Source organism: Mesocricetus auratus, unplaced genomic scaffold, assembly GCF_017639785.1.
Source record: "Mesocricetus auratus isolate SY011 unplaced genomic scaffold, BCM_Maur_2.0 Super-Scaffold_100013, whole genome shotgun sequence".
Lineage (NCBI taxonomy): Eukaryota > Metazoa > Chordata > Mammalia > Rodentia > Cricetidae > Mesocricetus > Mesocricetus auratus.
Window position 1 is genome coordinate 64611053 of NW_024429196.1, and position 8349 is coordinate 64619401.

Sequence of the window (8349 nt, forward strand, 5' to 3'; positions counted from 1 at the left end):
TCCATGAAAGTCTACTGTATACTAGCCAGTAACCATGGGGTCTACTCCATGAAAGTCTACTGTATATTAACCAGTAATCATGGGGTCTACTATGTGAAAGGCTGACAGAAGCCTCTCTGGCACCAGATGAATGGCAGTTGGCTGAATGAGTGACTCCAATGAGGCTTATGTTCTCAGCTGAATCCAACCTCACCAGGGCACGGTGGACAGGAAGGGATAAAACTCACCCCGAGGAAAATAAGACAGTTCTCAAAGAAATGAAGCACCTGAAAGTTGGAACAATGGATGGACTTATGATTGGGCCCAGTGTGCGGTGACAGGCGACCTTTGTGGAGGGAGCATCAAGTCTTTGTTAAGAAGTGGAGATTATGACGGGGCACAGTGATGTGTCTATAACTCCAGAAATATAAAGGGGAGCAGGGGGACCGTGACTCCAAAGCCAGCCTGAGTCACATAGCAAGGCCCTGTCTCAGAAAGCAGTTAATAATTAATTAAAGATTGTAGTCTTTGGTCAGTTAAGCTAATAAGTCACAGCAGAACTGTAATTTGGAAGGTAACATCCATCCTTTCAAGGCACATCAGCCATTCTCACTGACTAATGAGGAGAACAGGGAAGCCCTCTGTGGTTCCAAATTATGTCCCAAGAGACCATCCTGTGAAGGAGGAGGAGCAGGGTCCCAGCAGCTTCCCCTCTCAGAGGACACACAGGCCTACAGGGTTAGGACTGGAGTCGGCGGCAGAGGAGAGATAGGAACCGTTTTTCACATACACACACACCTGCATATACACACATACACATATGCACACACACACATCCCTGCAAACACATGTATACATATACACACACCTGCATACACACACATCCCTGAAAACACATGTATACATACACACACACCTGCACACACACACACATACACACACACACACACACACACACACACACCAGCTTTGTTACCATACAAAGGAAGAGGGTCAGACTCTGAGGCAGACATCTACTGGGGAAAGATCTGTGGGGCAGTGATGGCATGTCTCACCTTGCCCTAGCTGAGTGCCATCCTGCTGTGGTTCATGGGGGACTATGGCATTCCAGAGGCATTCCCATCCCACTGAGAGTTATGTCTGTAAATGATGACAACAGGTAATTTGTGCTGTTTAGGATTCTCATGAGTGCTACATTTCAAAGACGGAAAATGTTAATGATTCATTTCCTAATCCTTAAGTGTCTCGATGAAGCCGTGATGGAGATGGCCATGGGCCAAGAGCTGTGGAAATCTCTTTGGCATGCATTTACTACAGCCCATTTCCTCTAGTTCTCACTTTCAAATGAAATTCTTCATTGCAAGGCCCCACATGAGGCCTTGGGTCACCCTATGCTGTCCTGAGCCACCGAGGAAACTTTCCTTTACATCCCACAGAAGCCATGTGTCACCCTGTTTTACACATTGTGATATGAAGAAAAGGTTGCTCACTGACAGGCCTGGGTGTTTGTCTAGCACAGTGTTTAAGGTATTCCATAGAAACATCTATGTTTTCAGCTGCTCCTAACAAACATTTGGAAGATTTGGCAACTGTTGGGTTTCTAAGACCCCAGGGACAAATGGCTAACTGAGGTACCTACTAACATATCAAAGCAGGAGCTGGTCAGCTCTCCTAACATAGCTCAGTACCTGTGGCTCCTCCCAGTCAGTGCTTCTCACCCTGCTCCCTACCCCAAACCTCTGCGACCCAAGGCTGGGTTTCCCTTTCTCCAGCTTTGGATCCCTGCACAACTCAGCCATTTTGGCTGCACACCCTCTTGGTCTATCTGCTTACTCTCGGCCCCTTGATGCAGAGTTTCCTCTCTTGGTCTGCTTGTCCCCTCATCTCTTCATCTCTCACTCTCCCTCACCTCCTCCTCTCTCCCCTCTCAGTATGCCTCTGGCTGTACTCACCCTCAAACCTACAACAAAACCTTCTCCTCCACCATACCTAAGAGCAGTCATGTCCTCATTTTTAATTCAGGTGACACTAAGGAAGATGCTACCTGCTCTTAGCTAGAGCTCAGTTCCTTTCAGGTGGCTCTTACATAGGCTGCATTTACTGTCAGCTGAATTTCATTATTTACTCATTATATTCCTGGCCTCGTAGGCACATTTCCACTGCAGTAAACTGAGGCCAGCTAAGGGGGGGGGGAGATTTACTGAAACCCACAATTTTGTAGGCCAAGGAAGTCTAAGATTAGGGAAGTCCCCCTTGATTTTGGTCTGGACTCACTTGACTGGATCACCACAGACGTCCTGACAGAAGCACTTGTGAAAGCGAGAAACCATGGAGCAAGCTAGGAGATTGATCCAGAGGCCTGTGCACTTTCTTTGCTATTGCCTTTGTTGTCTGGTTTTGTTTACTTTGTTTGGAAACAAGATCTTACCCAGAACCCAGAATGGCCTGCAACTCACTCTGTAGCCCAGCTTGGCCTTGAGCTCCTTCTGCCTCGGTATCCTAAGTATTGGGATTTACAGGCGTGAGCTAGCATGCCCTGCTCTAGGCATGCACCTTTTCAACTCTCCTGAGAATTGCTCAGGGTCCTGGGAGCATCACATTAGTTTCTTCTTGGGAAAGTGTCTTTAGTGTGCCAATCATTTCCTACAAGACCCCACCATGGCATCACCATACTGGGGACCAAGCTGTGAACACACACTCCAAGCCAAGCCCATGTCTAAACCATAGTACCCACTTGCAACCAAACCTTGTCAATTTGTGTTCATTTGTTCATTTCTTAAAGCTCTTCTCTTAAGGATGACAGAAAGTACAAACCCACAGAAGAATATCTCTGATGTGCAAGAGGTTAGGTTGCTACCTTTATCAGTTAATTATCCTTATAGTGATGCAACTTAGCAACCATCCACAGACCTTAGCACTCTACAGAAGGCATATAGTTAACTCAGGCCTTCATGGCTGAAGGTCAGTTACTTGCTTGGAGTGGGGCTGACTATCTTCCCAGGCTTCTCTTGTTCTTGCTGGACAGGTAAGATAGACGAGGAATATACTTCCCATAGTGATGACAGTGGTCCTAGAGAGAAAGTGGAATCAGAACATTGATTTCTGCCTTCTTCTATGACCAACATGGCATATGGCCAAAACCCAAGGTCAGGCACTGGGAGAACATTTCTTCCTATAAGTGTTGGGCACTAAGGAATTAGAAGGCATGTGTAGAATGAAGAGAGGCTCGCCTTGGCCTTTGTCTACCTGTGATGATTAGTGGATTCTTGGAATCTCATGGCCTGGTAGAATGTCTGTCTGGGAATTCGGTCACTGGACAGAGTAATAATTTGTTTTGATGAAAGAGTTTGGTGGAATGGTAGTATCAGATTTTCTAAGAGACTCAAAATCAAGGTCAATTATGTATGCAGGATGTGATTTCAACCCCCATCAAAATATGGAATTCCAAGGCTTGAGTGTTTCCCTGGTTGGTGGTATTCTAGACATATTGTCACACTTCATGGCTAGGAAGGGCAATGCCACTCATGGCTTCTCATGTAGAGGACACTTGGAGTTCCATGTTCTCCCTTCCTCTGGAGTTTGTATTATGCAATCTTCCTTCCATGTGCCCTTTGATCTGTAGCCCTTCACCCCGAGAAACCGGAATCATAAACTCAGTCTTTGGTGCCTTCTGGGAGTCCTTTCAGTGGGTTAGCAAGCACGTGGCTGGGTTTGAGGGACCTTCTCAATGTGATTGTGTCAACTGCTCCTGAACTTTTCAGGTGACATTAACAGTGTCCACACGGAAAGGTGGACACCGAGCTGTAGATCGCTACGGCAGCACCCAAAGGACGTCTTTGCTTGCCTTCTGTCCATCATTGGGCGTTCTCAGTGGGTGGGACTGGTGCTGTTCTGGGGTCTGAACCTGGGCCAAGTGAGGAGGACACAGCTGTGAATTCTAGTGGAGACGGAGCACACAGAAGAAGACTAAGGACTGAGAGACGAGAACAGAAGGATCAAATGCAGGAAAGGGAGACAGCCGAGATCTCACTTCTGGGCTTGGAGAGATGGCTCAGTGGTAAAGAGTTCTTCCTGCTTCCAGGAGACCCACATCACCGGGTGCACAACTGTCTGTAACTCCAAATCCAGGGGGTCAATCTGCCCCACCTTCTGAAACCTCTGAAGGTACCCTGCACACCCCCCTCACATTCACATACACACTAAATCTTTTCTTCTAAAGACACTTCTGGGAAAGTGACATTTGAACAGACTTGAGTGAAAGAGGAAGCTGGGGCTGTGATTCAGGCCCACACAATTCTAGAGAGAGGGACAAGCAAACCCAATGAATATGTGAGCAGGGGGAGCCCCAGCACAGGGTCAGTGTTCACAAATACCCAGTGAAGGGTTTCTTTCCCTGATCCCTAAAGGGCTGTGTGAGCCTGTGGAGAAGCCGGACAGGGCAAAGCCTTCCCTCCCTCAGGCCTGGGACGGGATTCTCTGCCTTGAGTTTGTGTGACATTTGAACAGACCGGATGGAATCATGAGGATGACCACACAGTCAACCTTAGAATTATCCTAGGACTACTCTCCTGCTCACACAATGGCCAGCAGTGTTTCCAAACGGTGTTAGTTTCTCAGGAAAAGAGAAGTAAAGATGCTGGAACTAAACGTTATTTCTATTCATTTATTTGGCCCAATCAGTTAATAAATAAGTCCCTTGTTGGAAAGTACAGGATGACTAAGAATTAGCCCTGAGGGAAAAACCTAGTGGGGAAATTTGGCTAAAAACCATGGCTTACATGACCACACTCCGGCTTTGCTTGTTCTCGAGGCCTGTGGACATCTGTGGACATCCGGGTGTTAGTGCTACTGGAGAAGTGTGAGCAGTGGAGCGTATTTGTGGAGATTTGTTGGTTGGGCTGACTTAAGTGTTCTTCCTAAGTCGGAGGAGCAGCTTCAGGTGGCAAACTTGGGGCAAAAGGGAACCTCCCTTTTGTAAGACTTCCTCATCCTTGAGGCTAAGGAGAAGAGGGTCAAGAGCTCGGGGGGATTAACCCTCGGGGTTCCCCCTCAGTGGGCCGGCAGCAGCCCTGGGAGAAGCTACTGTCTGGCAGCCTCACGCATGTTTCTGAGGAGCTCAGCATCTCTTCTGATGGTCACCCACGCTTGCCCCTCCCACTGGAGTTTTGCTTGAAGGGCAAACCTTACTCTCATTTCCTTTTTCTCTTGATCCTTTCCCCCTACGCCACCAAGCCATGGCTTACTTATTTTCTTTCTTTGTAGGGCTGTGCACCAGCTCACTTCTTCAACCCTCAAGAGGGAAACTGCAAACTTGGGAACAACACTAGAGAGCTTCTACTGTGCCCCAGGGCTCCTTCCGTGATATGGAGCAAACCCTTCACAGCGAATTAAAGGTTCTCTCCACACCCAGACCCTCAGCACCATGGGAAGGCTGAGAAGGGAAAGTGAGAATTTCCATCGTTCTAGAACTTTCTCTCCTGACCTCCAAACTGACCAGATCCTGAAATGGCAGCATTAAACACGTTATGATTTAAAACACGCCTCCTTGGTGTGCTTTTTTTGAGAGAAAAACAAAACAAGCAAACAAAACCCCACGGCTTCCAGCCTAGGCAGGGAAGGGAACAGGCTACCTTGGGGGTTTTCCCAGGGTTAATGAACAACTGCTTGAGGCAGTGGCTGTGGAACCACGATGCTTGCTGATGATTTTTTTCCTTCACAACAAAGTAGGAAGACGTGAAGAAGGCAGCTAGTGGTGTCCAAGGGCAACCACTGTGTTTACTTTTCCTCTGCCTTCCTGGTGAAATCAAGGGCCACCCATGAACTCTTCTCTGGCGCGTGGAACAGTGACTTCCCCACTCCAGAAACATCCCGGGAAACGATCTCTAGATTTCACAGGAATGTGGCCCCAAGTTACCCTAAAAGCGCTTCACATCTTCCTTAGAAACAGAGTCATACACCGATGAGGGGATATTTATAGTCAAAGGAAGAAAAAGATTAGTGTAAACGCATGCCTTAGTGCATCTGTGCGGCGGGAGGGGATTATCCGCAATGAAGTTACACAGAGCAGCAACTTCTCCTGTCAACAGTGTGAATTGTGACTAATGTGTTTTGGAAATTTCTAGAAATGCTGAATACAGCGTTTCTCACACACAGTTGTTCCAGCAAGAACGTGATGTGTGGGGGCCGAAAATGAGCTAAGAACTAGACACTAGTCTGAGCTGACTTTGGGCTGGAGTGAGATGGGTGAGGGCAGTAAGGTTACCCCGGCTGGGGACTGGGAAGCCCTAGCTTTGACAACCAGCAGGGACACAAGAGGAGTCCTGGGTGTCTGGAGGAGGAACGGCCGGCCATTGCAGGCACACAGTGCGGGAGATGGGCAGAGAGCAGGCACTCAGCGGGAGCATAGACCGGGATGGCAGAAGCGTTGGCTTTGGAATTTATGAAAGCAGTCCTGCTTATTAAAACAAGTGAGGGAGGCAATCGCTTAAAAGAAATAGCCTTGGACTGAAATGCACTCCTGTAATCTTGGTTCCCAAGGGAGGTGGAAGCAGGGGGAGCAGCCTTGCAAGGTTCTTCTCAGATGCGGTGTGAGTTTGAGGTTAACCTGGGGATATGTGATGCCTTTGTGCAAGCGCTTATATGAGTGTGTGTGTGTGTGTGTGTGTGTGAGAGAGAGAGAGAGAGAGAGAGAATGTGTGTGTGTGAGAGAGAGTGTGTGTGTGCTTGTGCGTGTATGTGTGGGTATGAGTGTATGTGTGTATGTGTGTGTATATAATCCCAGCACTTAGGAGGTAGAGGCAGGTTTTGTAACTATGTAAGTTACAAAATTGTATGAAGCAAAATATGGACAGAATTTCAAAGGTCAATGGATAATTCCATAGTTACAGAGCAAGAATTTGACACATCTCTTTCCGTAATTTGAGAGTTCTAATAACAAAAAGGACATAAAAGTCTGATCATCACAGTAACCAAACATGATTAAAAAACAAACAAAAACCCTCTGACCTCTGTAAAGAATATGCTTCAGGGCTCAGTGGTTAAGCGCTTGCCTGCACTTCGAGGACCAGAGATCTGATCCCCAGGAACCACATAAATGCCAAGTGGGTGTGGTAACTGTAATTCTAGCCTTGGAAGGCGGAGGCACTGGCTCTCCAGAGCATGCTGGCTCTCACCAACAAATCGCACAGTGGCCAACAAAACAATTCTTGAGATGTTGCAAAAATTGTAGTTCTGCACTGTTAGACACCTGTAGTGACCGTGAAACCTACTTGGAAGAAATGAAATCTTTAAAACAACTGATGAGTCAAGAAATGCCATAATGGGAATTAAATGGCATTCTGAGAATACACTGTTAACAAGCATGTAAAGTTCTATTCACTGGTTAAGAACTCTTGGAAAAATATAGTTTAGGAAACACATATTAAAATAGTCACCAAAAAATGTGAAAGTGCCTTGGAATACGTTTATCTGAAGATGTGAGAAATGCCTCTATGTGAAACTTAAAACATTCCTGAAGACCTCAATAAATGGAGAGATACATGGTTTTGGTGGATTTGTGGATCTGAGTTCTAAATTTCTTAATTATACAGTGTATGGTTTGGATGGTTTTGTATTTAAATGTCAGCTACATTGTTTTAATATTTTAAGTTGATTCTAGTCTGCATATAGTTCAAGGAACCAGTAACCCTGGAACAGCTTTGGAGAGGAAGTTTTATGCCTGAGGCTTAACTCCTGCACTGTGTGAAGGCCAAGATAATTTCCAGTCCAGAGCATGTATGATGCTAGTGCAGGGAGAAACAGAGAAGACTCCAGAAGCAGGCTTACTCTTTTATAAAAGTATGTGTGGAGCAGACACATCATTTCAGATCAGCAGAGGGAAGAGTTGAGCAGCCTTGGCTCTCCTTGGTTTGGGCTATGCTCCCTCTTCTACTAATGCACCTGGCAGCCTGACATCCTTACCCACACCGCTGTGTGCACCTCCCCTCCCCCAAACAACCTTTTGGCTGCCGAGGACCCTGCATCAGGCTGCACACACATCAGACTCAGAGCTCTGCAGTGAGGTTATCTTCCCTTAAGGTCCATCAAACTTAGATTTCGTTCAGTTACGCTCTAGTTATAGCCAGTAGGACAGCAGGGAGGCTGATCCTGCCTGAAATGGTTTGGGGTGCATGTCCAGTATGGCAAACTGTGCCTTGGAAGCAAACTTTTAGGGAAAATCCCCTTTGTGCTACCTTATACATGTGTATAAGTGGGCATGCCTATAGTTTTCTTCAGAAGTGGGGGCCCTGGTAGGTTGCCATGCCACAGTGCACAGCCCTAGAAATTGAGAGGGAGAGACAGTGAGGAGAGGGTGAAAGAGAACTTGAAGTT